The 19,226-nt window shown below is 38.4% G+C and overlaps 1 protein-coding gene across 1 annotated transcript in view; it reads left to right on the top strand.

The window, feature by feature from the left end:
* C8H4orf17 (chromosome 8 C4orf17 homolog) overlaps positions 1–19,226 on the top strand; it is a 348,243-nt gene that overhangs the window by 258,126 nt on the left and 70,891 nt on the right. Inside the window, exons 6-9 of the mRNA XM_021101734.1 lie at positions 11,631–11,891; positions 17,402–17,454; positions 17,802–17,932; positions 18,389–18,610. The gene's annotated coding sequence lies outside the window, so the exon portion shown is untranslated. The remainder of the gene's footprint in view (positions 1–11,630; positions 11,892–17,401; positions 17,455–17,801; positions 17,933–18,388; positions 18,611–19,226) is intronic.

The raw sequence follows: 19,226 nt of genomic DNA, 5'->3' as shown, positions 1-19,226 counted from the left end.
TTTATTGATTTCCTCTCTCATCTTTATGATTCCCTTCCTTCTGCTGACTTTAGGTTTTGTTTGTTCCTCTTTTTCTAATTCATTTAGGTGATAGGTTAAGTTGTCGATTTGAGAGTTTTCTTTTTTGAGGAAAGCCTGTATTGCTATGAATTTCGCTCTGAGCACTGCTTTTGAGTGGTTATGTCTTCGTTATCATTTGTCTCAAGGTATTTTTTAATTTCCTTCTTGATTTACTCCTTGACCCACTGGTTTTTTAGTAGCATGTTGTTTGGTCTCCATGTAATTGGTTTTTTCTCATTTCTTTACCAGTGGTTGATTTCTACTTTCATGCCACTGTAGTCAGAGAAGATACTTGAAATAATTTCTATACTCTTAAATTTGTTGAGGTTAGCTTTGTGCCCCAGTATGTGATCAATCCTTGAGACTGTTCCATGTACACTTGAGAAGAATGTATATTCTGATTTTTTTGGATATAATGTCCTGAAAATGTCCATCAAGTCTAACTTTTCTATTGTGTCCTTTGGGACCTCTGTTGCCTTATTTATTTTCTGTCTAGAGGATCTGTCCATTGATGTGAGTGGGGTGTTAAAATCCTCTTACTATGATTGTATTCCCATCAGTTTCTCCTTTTAAGTCTGTTAGTATTTGTTGTAGGTATCTGGGTGCTCCTATATTAGGGGCATATATGTTGATCCTCTTCTTGAATGGATCCTTTAACCATTAAATAGTGTCCTTCTTTGTCTTTCTTTATGGCCTTCATTTTAAAGTCTATTTTGTCTGATAAGAGTATTGAAATTCCTGCTTTCCTGTTTTGTCCATTGGCATGAAATATCTTTTCCCATCCCTTCACTTTCAATCTATGTGTGTCATTTACCCTAAGGTGAGACTCTTACATACAGCAGATTGTAGGTTTTTGCTTTTTTATTCAATCTGCCTCTCTGTGTCGTTTGATTGGAGCATTTATCCATTGACATTTAAAGTAATTATTGATAGATATGTATTTATTGCCATTTTAAACCTTGTTTTCCAGTTGGTTCTGTTTCTCCTTTCTTCCTTTCTTTTTTTTTGTTGAATGATTTCCATTTATTTTATGCTTGAGTACTTTTCAGGAGACATCTTCCCAGGTGATTCTAATGGGAAGCCTGTCTAGCAGTGCCAAGCCCCTAAGTGTGGTCCACACTCCTAGGCCAATCCTCCACCTATTACTGGTCCATGATGAGATGAGCACCAGATTGTTTAGAAATTTGTATAGTAATTTGCCAGATTTAAGTATATGTCTATTGAATCTAATAATTAAAAAAATACAGGCTAGTGTTGTGTATGTCTTGTTCTCATTTCATTTTTTTCTAGTAATTCTTTTATGTTTTACAAAAGGATCAGATCATGATGGATTAGGGGAGGAAAGGTAGGAGAACACAGCTCAAAATCATGTATTTGGATTACCTAGCGTCATCATGAAGACCACACTTTGAGGGAAATGCTGCCTGTATCTGCTGACCTTCCACGGCTGACACTGGATCCTTTACCATTTTTGGTTTCATTATCAGAGCCAAGTATTACGTCTTCAGGAGCTGACTTATCTTTGCCAGTTTTTCTCAGAAGACCCATTTATGACATTCTTCCACTTCTTCTATAGTATGCCTGGAAAAAAATGGAAATGTATAAGTATAAAACATGTCACCTCTGGAGTTCCTGTCGTGGCTCAGTGGTTAACGAATCTGACTAGGAACCATGAGGTTGCGGGTTTGGTCCCTGGCTTTGCTCAGTGGGTTAAGGATCCAGTGTTGCCGTGAGCTGTGGTGTAGGTTGCAGACGCAGATCCGATCCCGAGTTTCCGTGGCTCTGGTGTAGGCCAGCAGCTACAGCTCCAATTCGACCCCTAGCCTGGGAACCTCCATATGCCATGGGAGTGGCCCAAGAAATGGCAAAAAGACAAAAAAAAAAAATTCACCTCTAAGGGTAAAAGCATAAGGCGGGGGGCTGAATTGCTCTTGGACATGAGCAGTGGGTACTTCTTAGGTTACACTGGAGGCTCTTAGCCAATTGCACTTCTGGAGAGATGAGTCCTGGGTGTTGTTGAAGACAGAATCATGGGTCTGCTTTTCTTTTCTAGTCCAAGGAATGAAGGCATGTGACAGGATGAAGTTGTTTTGGAGTACTCACTGAGGACAAGACCCAGGATTGCATAATGTGGGAGAGCTAGTGGCTAAATGAGGTCTGAGCTATTATCCTGTGGGTTGAGAACAAGTCTGAAATTTGGCCTGGATTATTTCAAAAACAAAAAAACTTCTAACTTAAAAATAAATAGGTTGAATTATTCCTACAATATAGTGAATTTTATTTTCCTAAATCAAAATCAACACAGAGTCTCATAAAGGGTTTGGCTTTGATTTGGCCATGTCACTTCTTTTCAAACTTGAGCCCTCACCTTGGAAATGTAACTTGGACATGCAAATGTAGGAATTTTCTGAAATGCTACAATGCTTTAAGTAAAGAGAGAAACAGAATATTTTATATCAGACTATGCTTGAAAATCAGAGCTCTGGCAACATTTCCGCCAACACAAAAGTAGGAGAGATCCCTCCTGCTATCTGAAAGTCATGGGCTTCAGTTTGCTACAGATTAGCTTGGTCACCTTGTGCTCTGTTTCTCTCTCTTTATAGCTGTTCTTTCAGTAATTAATGTTTATTATCATTAAATCATTATCTCAATTGATGTTCATAAAAGCCTATGAAGTGAATGATATTAAATCCATTTTTTCCTTTTCCATTAGTTTACTATAATATATTGAATATAGTTCAACAGTAGGACTTTGTTGTTTATCTTTTTTACATATAGCATTTTGTATCTGATAATCCCAAACTCCTAATTTATTCCCCCCCATCTTTCCCTTTTGGTAACCATAAGTGTTTTCTATGTCTGTGTGTCTGTTTCTGTTTTGTAAATAAGTTCATTTGTATTTTTTTTTAGATTCCTCATATTAGTGATATCATATGATATTTATCTTTCTACGCTAACTTAATTCAATTACTTTGATAATCTCTAGGTCCATCCATGTTGCTGCAAATGGTATTATTTCTTTTTCATGGCTGAGTAGTATTCAATTATATATATGCACTGTATCTTCTTTATCCATTCCTCTATCCATGGACATTTAGGTTGCTTCCATGTCTTGGCTATTACAAACAGTGCTGCTATGAACATGGTGGTGGATGTATCTTTTCAAATTATAGTTTTCTCTGAATATATGTGCAAAAGTGGGATTGCTGGATCATATGGTAACTCTACTTTTAGCTTTTTGAGGAATCTCCATTCTGTCCTCCATAGTGGCTACCCCAATTTACATTTCCACCAACAGTGTAGAATGAGTCCCTGTTCTCTTCACCCTCTCCAAAATTTGATATTTTTAGACATTTTGATGAGGGCCATTCTGACTGGCATGAGGTGGTACCTCACTGAGGTTTTGATTTGCATTTCTCTAATAATTAGCAAGGTGGTAATTCCAATAATAAATTCCTAATAATTAGCAAGATCATTTCATGTGCCTGTTGGCTATCTGTATGTATTTTGAGAAATGTCTGTTTAAGTCTTCTGCCTATTTTTGGATTGGTTTTTTTGTTGTTGTTATTGAATTATATGAGCTATTTGTATATTTTGGAAATTAAGCCCTTGTTGATTGCATTGTTTGCAAATATTTGTTCACAGGTTGTATTTTTGTTTTATTTGTGGTTTCCTTTGCTGTGAAAAAGCTTACAAGTTCGATTAGGTCCCATTTGTTTATTTTTGTTTTTATTTCTATTGCTTTAGGAGAGTAACCTAAGAAAACACTGGCACAATTTATGTCATAGAATATTTTCCTATGGTGTCTTGTAGGTGTTTTATGGTGTCTTATATATGTCTTTAAGTCATTTTGAGTTTATTTTTGTGTATAGTCTGAGGGTGTGTTCCAATTTCATTGGTTAAATGCATCTGTCCAGCTTTTCCGACACCACTAACTGGTGGTAGGGAAAAGAAAGAAGAGACTGTCTTTTCTCTATGGTATATTCTTGCCCCCTTTGTCAAAGATCAAATGACCATAGATGTATAGGTTTAGACCAATTTTAGAGATGGGGGATTAAGATACAATTTAAATGAGCCTCAAAGGTAATCTCAAAGGGGAAGTGATGTGCTACTTGAGTGACCAATGAAAAGTATGTGTAGTTTGTGGAAGTGTCTATAAAACAGCTGAAAAAAGGGAAGGATGATGAAAAGGAGGGGAAAGAAAGGGAAAGGAAACAAGCTGGAAGGAGACGAGTTGAATGAGTCCTAATCCTAACCCAAGGAGCAGAGATTAGCACAAAGCCCTTATTGACTTGCTTACCCACACACAGAAACAACCTCAAAGAGAAGGGCGGGCTCTTCAACAATACGAACTGCCAGGCAGAGCCAGGCTAACACGATTTAACAAACTCTTGGGTAAACATACCCAGGTCATAGTCCATGGTTCTTCTGCCTCTTTTTCTGATCAGCTGTATCCTCAGAGTCAAACTCACTTTCTCCCCTTGTTGTCATCACCTGGGCTCTGTGGAGCCCAAACTAACCAGTAAAATGCTGTAAGAAAAATTTAGATTGAAGGCAAAACAGACTAGAGTTTGCATTTCAGGTTTGCTGGCTATGAAACTATAGGCAGATGACTTAATTTCTTGTACCCACTTTTTTCTCATCTGCTAAGTGGAGGAGATAGTGTCTTTCTTGTAGGGAGACTACACTGAACAGAGCTTAAGAGCTCAATCTCTGGACTCTGACGTCCATTTGAGAATGTCTTTAACGTTGATAAGTTACCTAATTTTTGCAAGACTTAATTTCTTCATCTATAAGATAACACTAATAGCACTTATTTCACAAAATGGTTATGAGAATTTAATGAGATTCTGTATATGAAATTTTAAAAATGTTATTGAAGTATAGTTGTTTTTATAAGATTGATAATTTCTGCTGCACAACAAAGTGATTCAGTCATACATATACACATATCCATTCTCTCTCAAACTCTTTTTCCAACATAGATTACCACAGAATATTGGGTAGAGTTCTCTGTGCTATATAGCAGGTGCCCATTGGCCAATCATTCCATATATCTCAGTGTGTATTTGCCAATCCCAAAACCCCCAGTCCATCCCTCCCACGCCCTCCCCTAATCTCTCTCCTTCGGTGACCATAAGTTTCTCAAGGTCTGTGAATCTGTTTCTGTTCTGCAAATAAGTTTATTTGTATTTTTTTTTAGATTCCACATATGAGTGATATCATATGATGTTTGTCTTTCACTAGTTAGTCTAACTTCACTTAGAATGATGATCTCTAGTTCCATCCATGTTGCTGCAAATGGCATTATTTCATTTCTTTTCATGGATGAGTAATACCCCATTGAATATATGTACCACAACTTCTTTGTCCATTCCTCTGTTGATGGACATTTAGGTTGCTTCAATGTCTTGGCTATTGTAAATAGTGCTGCAATGAATATTGGGATACATGCATCTTTACAAATTATGGTTTTCTTCATATAGATGTGCAGGAGTGGGATTGCTGGATCATATGGTATTTCTATTTTTAGTTTTTTTTTAGGAATCTCCATGCTATTTTCCATAGTGGTTGCACCAATTTACATTCCCACCAACAGTGTAAGAAGGTTCCCTTTTCTCTACACCCTCTCAAGCATTTATTGTTTGTAGACTTTTTGATGAAGACCATTCTGACTGGTGTAAGGTGTTAACTCATTCTAGTTTTGATTTGCATTTCTCTTATAATTAGTGATGTTGAGCATCTTTTCATGTGCCTGTTGATAGTACATAGGTCTTGCTTTGGAGAAATGTCTGTTTAAATCTTCTTTCCATTTTTTGATTGGGTTTTTTTATATTGAACTGAAGGAGATGTTTGTATATTTTGGAGATTAAACCCTTGTCAGTTACTTCATTTGCCAATGTATTCTCCCTTGTGTGGGTTGTCTTTTCATTCTGTTTGTGGTTTCCTTTGCTGTGCAAAAACTTTTAAATTTATTTAGGTCCCCTTTATTTCTTTTTGTTTTTATTGTCATTACTCTGGGAGGCAGATCTGAGCAGACATTGCTATGGTTTATGTCACAGAGTGTTTGGCGTATTTTTTTCTCTAAAAGTTTTACAGTATCCTGTCTTTCATTTAGGTCTTTAATCCATTTTGAGTTTATTTTTGTGTATGGTGTTAGAGAGTGTTCTAACTTCATTCTTTTGCATGTAGCTGTCCAATTTTCCCAGCACCACTTACTAAAGAGACTGTCTTTTCTCCATTTTATATTCTTGTCTCCTTTGTCATAGATTAATTGACCATAGGTGCTTGGGTGTATTTCTGGGCTTTCTATCCTGTTCCATTGATCTATATTTCTGTTTTTGTGCCAGTACTATATTGTGTTTATGACTGTAGTTTGTAGTATAGTCTGAAGTCAGGAAGCCTGATTCATCCAGCTCCATTTTTCTTTCTCAGGACTGCTTGAGCTATTTGGGGTCTTTTGTGTTTCCATACAAATTTAAATTTTTTAAATATAATTCTGTGAAAAATGTCATTGGTAATTTGATATGGATTGTGTTGAATCTGTAGATTGCCTGGGTAGTATGCTCATTTTGACAATACTGGTTCTTCCAAATCAAGAGCATGGTATATCTTTCCATTTGTTTGTGTCATCCTTGATTTCTTTCATCAGCATCTTATAGTTTTCAGAATACAGGTCCTTTATCTGTTTAGGTAGGTTTATTTCTAGGTATTTTATTCTTTTTGATATAATGGTAAATGGGATTGTTTCCCTAATTTCTCTTTCTGGTATTTCATTGTTAATGTATAGAAAGGCAGTTGATTTCTATGTATTGATTTTGTATTCTTCAGCTTTATCAAATTCATTGATGAGCTCTAACAGTTTTTTGGTAGCATCTTTAGGATTTTGTAGGTATAGTGTCATGTCATCTGCAAACAGTGATAGTTTTACTTCTTTCTTTCCAATTTGGATTCCATTTATTTCTTTTTCTTCTCTTATTGCTAGCTAGGACTTCCAAAACTATGTTGAGTAGAAGTGGCAAGAGTGGACATTCTTGTCTTATTCTTGATCTTAACGGGAATTCTTTCAGCTCTTCGCCATTGAGAATGACTTTAGCTGTGGGTTTGTCATATACAGCCTTTATTATGTTGACATAGGTTCTCTCTATACCCACTTTCTGAAGGGTTTTTATCAGAAGTGGGTTTTGGATTTTGTCAAAGGCTTTTTCTGCCATCTATTGAGAGGACCACACAGTTTTATTCTTCAATGTGTTAATGTGGTGTATTACACTGATTGATATTGAAAAATCCTTGCATCCCTGGGATAAATCCCACTTGATTATGGTATATGATCCTTTTAATATATTGCTGGATTCCTTTTGCTAGTATTTTGTTGAAGATTTTTACATCTATGTTCATCAGTGAAATTGGCCTGTAGTTTTCTTTTTTTATGGTATCTTTATCTGGTTTTCATATCAGGGTGATGGTGGTCTAATGGAATAACTTTGGGAGACTTCCTTCCTCTGCAATTTTTTTGAGGTTTCAGCAGGGTAGGTATTAATTCACCAGTGAATTCTATCAAATATTATTATATTTCAACCCTTATTATATTATATATAATATATATTATATTTCAACCCTTTTTTTGTTGAAAGTTTTAAAATCACACTTTCAATTTCCGTACTTGTGATTGGTCCATTCGTCTTTTCTATTTCTTCCTGGTTTAGTCTTAGAAGATTGTACCTTTTAAGAATTTGTCCATTTCCTCTAGGTTGTCCATTTTATTGGCATATAGTTGCTTGCAGTAGCCATCTCTTACAATTCTTTGTATTTCTGTGATGTCCATTGTAACTTCTCCTTTTTCAATTCTAACTTTATTGGTTTGAGTCCTCTATCTTTTTCTTGATGAGTCTGGTTAAGGGTTTATCCATTTTGTTGATTTTTTTCTAAAGAAGCAGCTTTAAAGTTTCATTGATCTATTCTATGGTTTTCTTCATTTCTATTTCATCTACCACTGCTCTGATCTTTATGATTTCTTTCCTTCTACCCACTTTGGGTTTTGTTTGTTCTTCTTTACCAGTTTTTTTAGGTGTGAGATTAGGTTGTTTATTTGAGATTTTTCCTGTTTCCTGAGGTAGGCTTGTACTGCTATAAATTTCCCTCTTTGAACTGCTTTTGCTGCATGCCATAAATTTTGGATTATTGTGTATTTATTGTCATTTCTCTCTAGGTATTTTTTCACTTCCTCTTGATTTCCTCAGTAATCTATTGGTTGTTTAGTAGTATGTTGTTTAATCTCCATGGGTTTTTTTTCATTTTTTTCCTTGTCATTGATTTCTAGTCTTCGAGCATTGTAGTTGGAAAAGATCCTTAATATGATTTCAATTTTCTTAAATTTACTAAGGCTTGATTTGTGGCCCAGAATGTGATCTATCTTAGAAAATATTCCAGGTGTGCTTGAGAAGAATATGTACTCTACTGCTGTGGGTGGAAAATTCTATAAATATCTATTAAGTCTAATGCATCATTTAAGGCCTGTGTTTCCTTGTGAATTTTCTGTCTTGATGATCTGTCCACTGCTGTTAATGGGGTGTTAAAGTCTCCCACTATTATTGTGTTATGGTCAATTTTTCCTTTAAAGGCTGTTAGCAGTTGCCTTATACATTGAAGTGCTCCTTTGTTGGGTGCGTATGTATTTACAATTGTTGTATCTTCTTGGATTAACCTTTTGATCATTATGCAGTGTTCTTCTTTGTTTCTTATAATATTCTTTCTTGAAGTCTATTTTGTCTGATATGAGTATTGACATACTCATATTAACTATTCCAGCTTTCTTTTATTTACATTTGCATGGAATATCTTCCTCCATCCTCTCATTTTGTTTGTATATGTCCTTAGAACTGAAGTGGATCTTTTGTAGACAAAGATATATGGGTCTTGTTTTTGTCTCCTTTTGGCCATGTCTTTTGGTTGGAGCATAGTCCATTTACATTTAAGGTTATTATCAAATGTAAGTTCTTATTGCCATTTTGTTAATTGTTTTGGATTTTTTTTTGTTGGTCTTTTTTCTTCCCTTGCGGTTTGATGACTATCTTTAGTGTTGTGCTTGGATTGATTTTTCTTGTTCGTTTGTGTATCTATTGTAGGTTTTTTGTTTATGGTTACCATGAGGTTTTCATATAGGAGTTTATATATACAAAATTGTTTTAAGTTGCTGATCTCTTACTTGCAAATGCATCTTAATATTGTGCATCTCTAATATCCTCCTCTTCTTATGATTGCTGGTTTTGGTATCATATTTTGGTGTGGATGATTTCCTAGCTTTGCTATATGTTTGTCTTTATCAGTGAGCCTTCTCATGTATAATTTTCTTGTTTCTGGTTGTGGCTTTTTCTTTTCCACCTAGAGAAGTTCCTTTAGTATTTGTTGCAAAGATGGTTTAGTGGTGCTGAGATTAGAGGCAGCTGTGTTCCTAGAGGGTCTTTAGGCAGCCTGTTTTCTGATGGGTGGGGATGTGTTCCCACCCAGATTATTGTTTGTCCTGGGGATTCTCAGTCCTGATGGGTGGTGCCATATTTTTCCAAAATGGCCATCTTCAGGGGAGCTCACACTGATGAATATTCCCAGGACCTCTGCCTCCAATGTCCTGCCTACACAGGTGAGACACAGCTAATCCCTGCTTTCCCAGGAGATCCTCCAAGACACATGCGTAGGTCTGACCCAGATTCTTAAGGAGTCCCTGCTTTTCCCTGGGACCCAGTGCACATGGAATCCTTTATGCGCCCTCCAAGAGTGGAGTCTGTTTCCCCCAGTCCTGTGGAGCTCCTGCACACACCTCTCACTGGCCTTCAATGCCAAATGCTCTGGGGGCTCCTCCTCCCAATACCAGAACTCCAGTCTGGGGAACCTGATGTGGGATTCAGAACTCCCACTCCTATGGGAGAGCCTCTGTAATGTAGTTATTTTCCAGCCTGTGGTCACCCACCCAGCAGGTATAGGATTGCTTATATCGTGAAAGCACCCCTCCTACTATCTCAATGAAGCTTCTTCATCTTTGGGTGTGAGATATCTTTTTTGGTAGTTTCCAGTCTATTTTATTGTTGGTTGTTCTGCAGTTACTTGTAAGTTTGGTGTTTTCACAAGAGAAAGTGAGCTTAAGTCCTTTGACTCCACCATGTCGTCCCAATCCCCAAAGTTTCTTAATGTTATATATGAAACTTTTGACACATTCTCTGACAAATGATTAAGGATCAACAAGTGTAGCTTTTATTATTATTACTGAAGATGAGTGATAAGCCTGGCATAGTGTAGCCCAGAGCATGGTAACTACCCTTAATAGGATACATATGTTTAGCTCTGAGTAATTTATATGCACATTATTTTCTCTGAGCTTCCAATCTTATGTGTATATTCAATGATGAAAGGCTAGTTTTCTAGTTCTTTTCTCTTTAGATAAATCAGCTGTCACACAGAGATAATAGGGGGGTATCAAGGTATGGGTAAAATCTTAAGCAAGACTGAATGCTGCCTCATGCTCTTTTGAAATCTAGCTGGGCAGAAAGCAGTGGATAGAATATTGTCTCTTAACATTCATGTCCACCAGCACCTCAGAATATGACCTTATCTGAAAATAGGGTCTTTGCAGATATGAAGTAAATAGTTAATATGAGGTCATACTGGATCAGAGCAGGCCTAAATCTAATGACCAGTGTCCATGTAAAAAGGCTATGGCAGGACACAGAGGGACACACAGAGGACATGCTCTGTGACCACAGAGACAGGGATTGGAGTGCAGCAACCACAGCCAAGGAAGGCCAAGGAGTTCTGGGATAGAGGCTGGGACAGATTCTGCCTCAGAGACTCCAGAAGGATGCAATCCTGCTGAGACTTCAATTTTGAACTTCTGGCCTCCAAAAACTGTGAGAAAATATATGTCTGTAAAATATATGTCTGTTGTTTTAAGCCACCAAGTATGTGATATTTGTTAGGGTAGCCCTAGGAAACTAATACATGAGGGATCTCTAGCCAAAAGGGGGAGCAAATGTCACAACGTCTCTTTCAAGCAGGGTCAGCAAGGAGGGATGAAGAGGGTTTATGTATGGGAGTCCTGAATAGGCCCTCAGAAAGTGGGTCCCAGCAAGACAGGTGCACATTCTATAGTGGCCTGTTAGGTTGTAGTTCTGTCCCCTCAGGAGCAGGAGCCCAGGCAGGAGGGGACAAGGAAGCACAGTCACATCGAAAGGGACAACTGTGCAGAAGTTAGGCTGTTCAAGGCCTTCCAGGATGACCCACAAGACAGATTCAGGGACTGGAGCACACCAGGCAATACTCACTCACAAATCTCTTAGAGTACAAAGCCAAGAGCTGCTACCTTCTTATATGGCAAAAATAGCACTGATATTAAATCACAGGTTCTATCAGCCAGTTTTAAATTTAATGCTAACAAATTTTAATTGAGTGATAGTCTGCTAACCAAAAAATTTAAAAAATTTTAAATAACTTTTATTGGAGTATAGTTGATTTAGAAAATTGTGATAAAAATTTTTTATGAAGTGTTTTTTTTGTTCATTTTTGTCTGTTTTTTGCTTTAGATATTCCAGGGCTCACAATGAGGACCATCCTGAGTATCAAGACTTCATTTTAATACCTCCTAGGAAACTGTTCCTGCCAAACGCAAACAGGAGGCCCGTTCAACAAGTAGCAAATCAAATAAGCCTTGGAAAAGAGCCAAGTCACAGTGAGAGTGGATCCTCCCTCCAGAAGCTGGAGGGACCCGAAAGATGTAAGTGCCAGAACAGTTCTCCAGTGTCAAAAGTCACAATATGAGCAGCTTGACTGGGCATCTGAGAAAGGTAAGAACTGAATCAAATCAGAGTCTAGGAAACTCAGTTCAACTGGATCCCCTATAAGTCACAAATGTCACCAATGTAAATGCCCATCCATTTATCCATTCGTCCACAGCTTTATAACCCATTAAACTCTTCTCAATAATTTAGCTTGCAGAGAACATCTGTTTCCTGCTAGAGCTAGAAATGACAATAGTTACTACACTTGCACTATTATTGCTTCCAAACTTCATTAGATTTATATATATATAGTTATAGTTATAGTTATCAACCAGGTTCTTCTATGAGGTGTTCCATTCTAGCTAACAAAAGTATGTATTCTGGAGGAGGTTTGGCTGAACAGAAAATTTGGTTTCAAAGAATTGGGCTCTGGTCACAACTCTACCATTTTTAAGCTCTGTGGTCCAAATAAGACTTCTCTCTAAGCGTCAATTCTTTCATCTGTGAAATAGTAATAATACTTCCTATCTGCATGTAATTATTCAATTAATATTAACTATTATTATGCCAATAATAAGAAAAGGATGCCCAGCTGCTCATAAATGAGCAGCTGAGCTGTCAAGTCTGCCTTCAGTATTGCAACATTTGAGGTCAAGGTGGTACCCTTGTGTGAATCCAGTGTGAATCAGGGAGAGGGGCAGGGTGCTGGAGGAACAGTCAGCACCCTCTGGCTACAGAGCAAGTCTTTGCTGGAGACCCTGCTCCACAGCTGTTATTTATAACTCTGGCTCTGCATCAACCTATCAGGGCAGGCTTTTTTTTTTTCCCCTTTAGGGCCACATATGTGGCATATGGAAGTTCCCAGGCTAGAGGCAAATTGGAGCTGTAGCTGCTGGCCTATACCACAGCCACAGCAATGCAGGATCTGAGCCACACCTGTGATAAATGACAGCCATGGCCAGGGATTGACTCCATGTTCTCATGGACACTAGTCATGTTCATTACTGCTGAGCCACAGCGGGAACTCCCACCAGGGAAGTCTTTTAAAAACAGCTATTTCAGAGCTCCAGAATTAGAGAGCTACTCAGGTACTTCTGATATTCAGCCTGGACTAGGAGCTCTACCCCAAGGGGCAGTGGTAGTATCCCAGGCAGAAGTCACCCTGCGCCACGCCCTATGGCCCTCCTCTGGTCCATAGCCATGCAAGGACCAATCTTACCAACTTCAAAGAAAGCAAATACTTAGAAAATCCTAGGACTAGGATGGTGACATTTACCTTAGGATGACCAGCCAGCAGTTAGAAGTAAAAGCTGCTTTTTCAATGTGGGTATAGCCCTAGTGCCAGATATTAATAAATTCTCTGGGGGAAATTCTCAATCTACTGCACGTCGTCTGTTAGTGTTCAGGTCCTTCAGGGTTATTGCAACTACCCAAACTGCAACTTTTTCTGGGAGTGCAGTGGCTGTGACAATGAGGGGCTTTCCTATGCTGTCTCTGGGCAGTATCCTTTGTTCTCATCAACCTGTCCTGTGTATTAAGTCATTCATCCATTCATTCACACACTCAGTAAATATTTATTGAGTTATCACAGAGGGTTGATTCTGACAAGCCTCCCAGGAAAAAAAATCCTCAAGAAATTCTTTGGTACACCTAGGATTGAGAATCATATTTCCAAATATCATCCTGAAATGAAAACTTGAGGGCCAATGGTAGCTCATATTTCCCTAGCATTTGAATTTGTAAGGCACTTTTGTAGAAATATTTTATTTACTTATTTATTTTTTTCTGTAATTTTAAGGCTGCACCCATGGCACATAGGAAGTTCCCAGGCTAGGGATCGAATCTGAGCTGTAGCTGCCAGCTTACACCACAGCGACAGCAATACCAGATCCGAGCCGTGTCCATAACCTACAGCATAGGTCATGGCAATGCTGGATCCTTAACCCACTGAGCAAGCCCAGGGATTGAATCCGCATCCTCGTGGACACGAGCTGGGTTTGTTATCACTGAGCAACAATGGGAACTCCCTTGTAGAAATTATTTTAATTGTTCATTCTGCTTGTCCTGGGATGTAAAATTAGATGTATTTATAGTTCAACTTTAATGAAGAGGAAACTGCAGATCATTGCTAGTAAATAGCCATGCTAAGATGTACAAAGTCAGTTCTACTAATGGAAGTAAGCTACGGCAGATGTTCCAATTTATCAGGAGTATCTTATGGAAAGGGCTATACATAAGTCTTCATTAGGTTTTAGCTTCTTAAGGGTTTATTAGTTTAGGAAACTGAGTGGCCCCAGAGTTTCTGCCTCCAAAGGAACTCAGGTTCCTCCCTGTCTCAGCTGACACAGGCACAGCCACGTCTGTGTGTAGCATGTTGCCGCCACCTAGTGGTGAATATGGCATCTTAGCCTTATAACTGGAAAAAAAAAAACTTCAGGAGAGAATTGTATTGGCTACCTCAGTTTGAAAACAATCCTGAATCCCTTCTTGCCCTCCAAAAAATAAAAACCCACCAAAAACGATCCTGATATATCCTTTTGACAGGATATTATGTAATTAGCTGTTTTTTAAAGGGCACACCAATGCTCATTTTCCTCCTTTGTCTATTCATACCCTATAGTAATTTTTGCTTAATTAAAAAAAAAATCAGAAACAATCACCCTAACCTCTTGATATCTAATGTGAATATGCAAATGACAGATAATGCTCTTTCAACCTTTGTTTTAATGAATGTTAAACATCAAATGAACTTTTCCCAATGAATGAAATCTCTCTTCTCAGAGCCAGGAGAACAACTGAGAAACACTTGGTTTTGAGTTCTAACAGAGGTGGATCTCACCTTTTGGGAGATCATTTGATGGGAGTTGATAGTAAGTAGATCTAGAAGCTGGAAAAAGTAAATGTATCATCGCCCCTTTTCCGTTTTGTTGGTTGGTGATCTGAAGAAGTTTCATCCATCCTAAATTTCCCAAGGCACTCAAAAAGCATTTCCATTTCCCCCCTTTTATTCAGATGAGGGCCTAGAGGCATGGGAAACAAATAGCTCACTCATATAACCCTGACTTTCATCAGCATCCTCAGGCTGATGATGTAGCATTTCTCTCAGTTCTTCTATATGTGGTACCAGCTCTGCCACTGGCTCTGTGTGATGCTGGGAAACTTGCTCATGTCAGCTGTGTTTCAATTGGAACCACTAGAAATAGGCTCAAAGATTACTTCTAACTCTTACCCAAACACACACACACACACACACACACACACACACACACACTCACTCCCTTGCCAGAGTATCTTGTTTAAAATCTCTATGACCCTGCAGTTATGTTGTACTGGATTGAATGGTGGCTCCATTCAACAGGAGATATGTTTATACCCTAATCTCTTGGAACCTGTGAATGTGACCTTATTTGGAAAAAGGATCTTAGCTGTAGATGTAATTAAATCAAAGATTTCCTGATAAAATTATCCTGGATTATTCAGATAGGTCCTAAATCCAATGACAACTCATAAGAAACTCATAGCAGGGATACTCAGAGAGACAGAGAAGGCCCTATGAAAATAGAGGCAGAGGTTGGAGCTAGTGAAGGAACATCTGGAGCACCAAAAGCTGAAGGAGGAGCTAAGAAAGACTCTTCTCTAGAGGCTTCTTTGTATAATCCTTACATTGACTGGGAGACCAACTGGAAGCATCAGTAGGAGAGCCACCCTGTCTGGCCTCACAAGGTGGGTAGGACCTGGACCAAGAATACTGGAAACATAGTCAGTGCTGTTCCCTCTGGGGGCTTTGTGTGTTGGGGGGCGGTGGGGAGGACATGTGGGCAAGGCCCTGGGACAGATCACAAGGCTGTGGGGTAAGGATTATGGGGGCCATTAAGGAGCCATTAAATGCAAAATTGATGTTTATGTTTTCTTTAGTTCAACTTCCTCTTCATCCCACCCTCAGTCACATTGTACTGTCAGTTTTCTATGCACTAGGGATTTAGTGAAGAGACGGTAGCTTCTTAGATAAGAGCAGAGAGTTTGAGCCAGACCCCTGGGTGCAAATCCTGACTTAGCCATTTTCCAGCTGTGTGACCAAGTTATGAAAGCCTTTGATCCCTTGGTTTCCTCATTTGTCAAAGAATGTTAATAATAATAATAATAATAATAATAATAATAGCATCCTCGTGAGGCTTTGTGAAGATAAAGTGCTAAATAAATATAAATGTAATAAATTTATATTGTATTTTATTATATATTATATATTTTTATATGTTTAAATATATATTTATTATATTTTTATTATATTTACTATATTATGCTATGAATAAATATAAAGTAAAGAATAAAGTGCAATATATTTATTATAAATAAATATATTGGTGCATAGAAAGTGTTGATAGTCATCACTTTTAAATTAGTCCTGGGAGTGTCTGTGCTGTACGTGGGGCCAGAGCCCTGGGAGATCAGAAGCCGGTTAGGAAATAAGAAGTGATCAGCAGAAAAGCCCCTAACAGCTGCCCACAGTTAAGGGAAGGGAGTCTTAAAGGAACAAGGAAAAATAGGAATCTTTTATAAAATATTTTTAGAATTACTTAGTGACCTCCAGATGAAAGGAAAATGGGTCAAAAAAATAGACTTCCTGAAAATCTAATAGAATAGAAATTTCACCTATTGTTATTTCAGTTGGTTACCCTGAAGTTTAGGGAATTTGAGGATATCTGGGTTGAATAAATATATTTATGTTTTTGAATGTAAAGTGCTCTACAGTTTTCCTTGTTCTGTAACTGCTCTTTTAAGGTAACAGTAATGAGTTTGTCATGCTGTTGTATACTGTTCTGTAGCTTCACTTACAAATATTGAATCAATCTGTTTTATTCCACGTTATTTCATATTCCAATTACATAAAGTCATTTCCAGGTCTTTGCCCTAACAGGCGACACTGTTATGAACATCTGTAGGTTAAATATTGGGCATTATTTTGGATTTTTTTACAGCCAGTCTGTGATTTATTTGCTTGGATATAATCTTATTCTGTATTGGATATGTTTACCTCCTCTTAAATTACCTGGGGACACAGGTAATGCCTGGAATTGGACTTGATTGATGGTGACTAGCCCTCCCCCAGCTTCCCCCCCACCGCCCCCACCACTGCCCCGGTCAGGTGGGGAGTGTGCAGAAACACGGGCAAGTCCTTGTCTCTGCCCAAGGGCAGTGCTCATCCTTTGTAGTTAGTTTTGTTGAGTAGGCCAATTTCAATGAAATTTAGTAACATACACCTTGATGGGTAACTTAGAAATGACATGTTTAATTTGTAGTTTAGTGCACTGTTCCAAAAGATGATAGTGACAAGCCTTTAACTGAACTGTTATGCATATTTTAGGGGCTTGGTAAAATTGTGATATGTTATAGTACATGAAAATTCACAGTAAAAATTTATATACATGTGAAGTGCTTTTTCATTGGAAGATATAAAGATTCAAAAGTAAATTTTCAGTAGGGAGTTGGCACCTATTGTTGGGGGTGCCTGGGTATAGGTCAGAGTTTGTTGAGTTTTTTAATGAAGTTATAAGATGAAGAAATGATTTCTTTTGTAGGTAATTGTGTTGGGGGAGAGGTGGAAAGTTTGGTATCCTGAACAAAATCATTGGTGAGATCCTTAAGCTGTTTTTACTTTTTAAATTTATTTATTTAATTAATTATTAGTTTGGGAAGGATCATTGATTTACAATGTTATGTTAATTTCTGGTGTACAGCAAAGTGATTCAGTTTTATATGTATAATCTTTTTCCAGTTCTTTTCCATTATGGTTTATTAAAGGATATTGAATGTAGTTCCCTGTGCTATACAATAGAAACTTGTTTATTATTGTGTTATTATTTAAAATATTCATTTGTTTGTTGTATTTGGATTCTACATATAAGTGATAACATACAGTATCCATCTTTCTCTGTCTGACTTATTTCACTAAGCATAATGCCTTCCATCCGGTCTCAGATTCTTTCAGCATCGGAACTGGATGGGCCCTGGAAGTGGTTGAAGGAAACTGAAATTGCAGCCTCAGCTCTCCCTTCCCAGTCCAGACCAGCAAGGCCTTGGGGTTCTTTCCACCTTTGGCAATTAAACTGGTACGACTGTAAACACTGCTGTTGAAATAGTCAGTGAAAGCAGAGCTCTATAATCAAGGTGCATCAAAGAGAGTCTCAGATCCTCTAAGAAGAATGTCTCAAAGCTAAAGGGGAAAATAATATAAGGTCCTTTTTTTTTTAATTGCTGTACCCACACAACATATGGAAGTTCTCAGGCCAGGGACTGACCTACTGTGACCTATGCCTCAGCTGTGGCAATGCCAGATCCTTTAACTCACTGTACCTGGCAGGGGACCCAACCCACAGTGACCCACAGTCGCCTCAATCGGATTCTTAACCCACTGTGCCACAGAGTAACTCCTGAGGCCTGTTTTTTAAGCTTAGGGCAAATAACAAAGCTTTTAGTGTTTTAATGCTATGTCTTGAAGAATAGAAACAAAAAGCAGACAAAGAAGGCAGAATTAATCAATGCTTATTTTTCTTCTGTCTCTTCAGTAAGGAAAACCATGGTAGGTCAACAATGGATAGACCACACGTGGTTAAAACAAAGCTGAATCCTAATATAGGCCCAAAGACAGTGAGTTAACAAGTGGCAAATACATGAATGCTGGCAAGTACCTCCTGGGGACCCTGAAGACCTTGGACTTGAAATTCTTACCTCCTGAGCAGAGTCCAGACCCCTTCGCCTGGCAGCAGCTCAGTGTCCACTCATCAAGGGTAAGAGCCCTGGATTCAGAGCCCAATAAATCTTGGTTTAACACCTTTGCTGTTCCAGTTTCCTAGGGTGAAGAGGGTGGGCATGGCTTCATACAAGCTGGGCCCTCGGGTCAGGGTCTCACAAGACTGTGATCTGGTGCCAGCTGGGACTGAGTGCCCATCTCTGGTGCAGGGTCCCCTTCCAGGCTCTCAGGGTTGATCCCGGCAGCTGTGGAACTCAAGACTGCTTCCTTCTTTAAGACCAGAAGAGAAACTTATCTGTTCTTGGGGAAGTCCAACATCTCCTCCACAGGGCTTGCCTGATAGGTCAGACCCAGCCCAAATAACCTCCTTTTGATGAACAGCCTTAGATGAGCTCCAAGGAATTCTGATTTGAGGTTTTAACTTTATCTGCAAAATCTCTTCCTCTTTGCCCCAGCATATAACCACGGGAAGGATCTCCATCATATTCTCAGGTGTTCCCACAATCAAGGGCGGGGGATTATTCATGGTGTGTACACAAGGGGGAGGGCATCTTGCGGGCCAAATTAGATTTCTTTGTATTACACTTACCCTAAGTACTTTAGTTGTGCTTTGGCAATCACAAAACACTGTCTTCTGTGATTGCAGATATTTG

This window comes from Sus scrofa, chromosome 8 (genome assembly GCF_000003025.6).
Source record: "Sus scrofa isolate TJ Tabasco breed Duroc chromosome 8, Sscrofa11.1, whole genome shotgun sequence".
Classification (NCBI taxonomy): Eukaryota; Metazoa; Chordata; class Mammalia; order Artiodactyla; family Suidae; genus Sus; species Sus scrofa.
The sequence above is the reverse complement of the archived record's forward strand: the minus strand, read 5'-3'. Positions and strand labels throughout refer to the sequence as shown.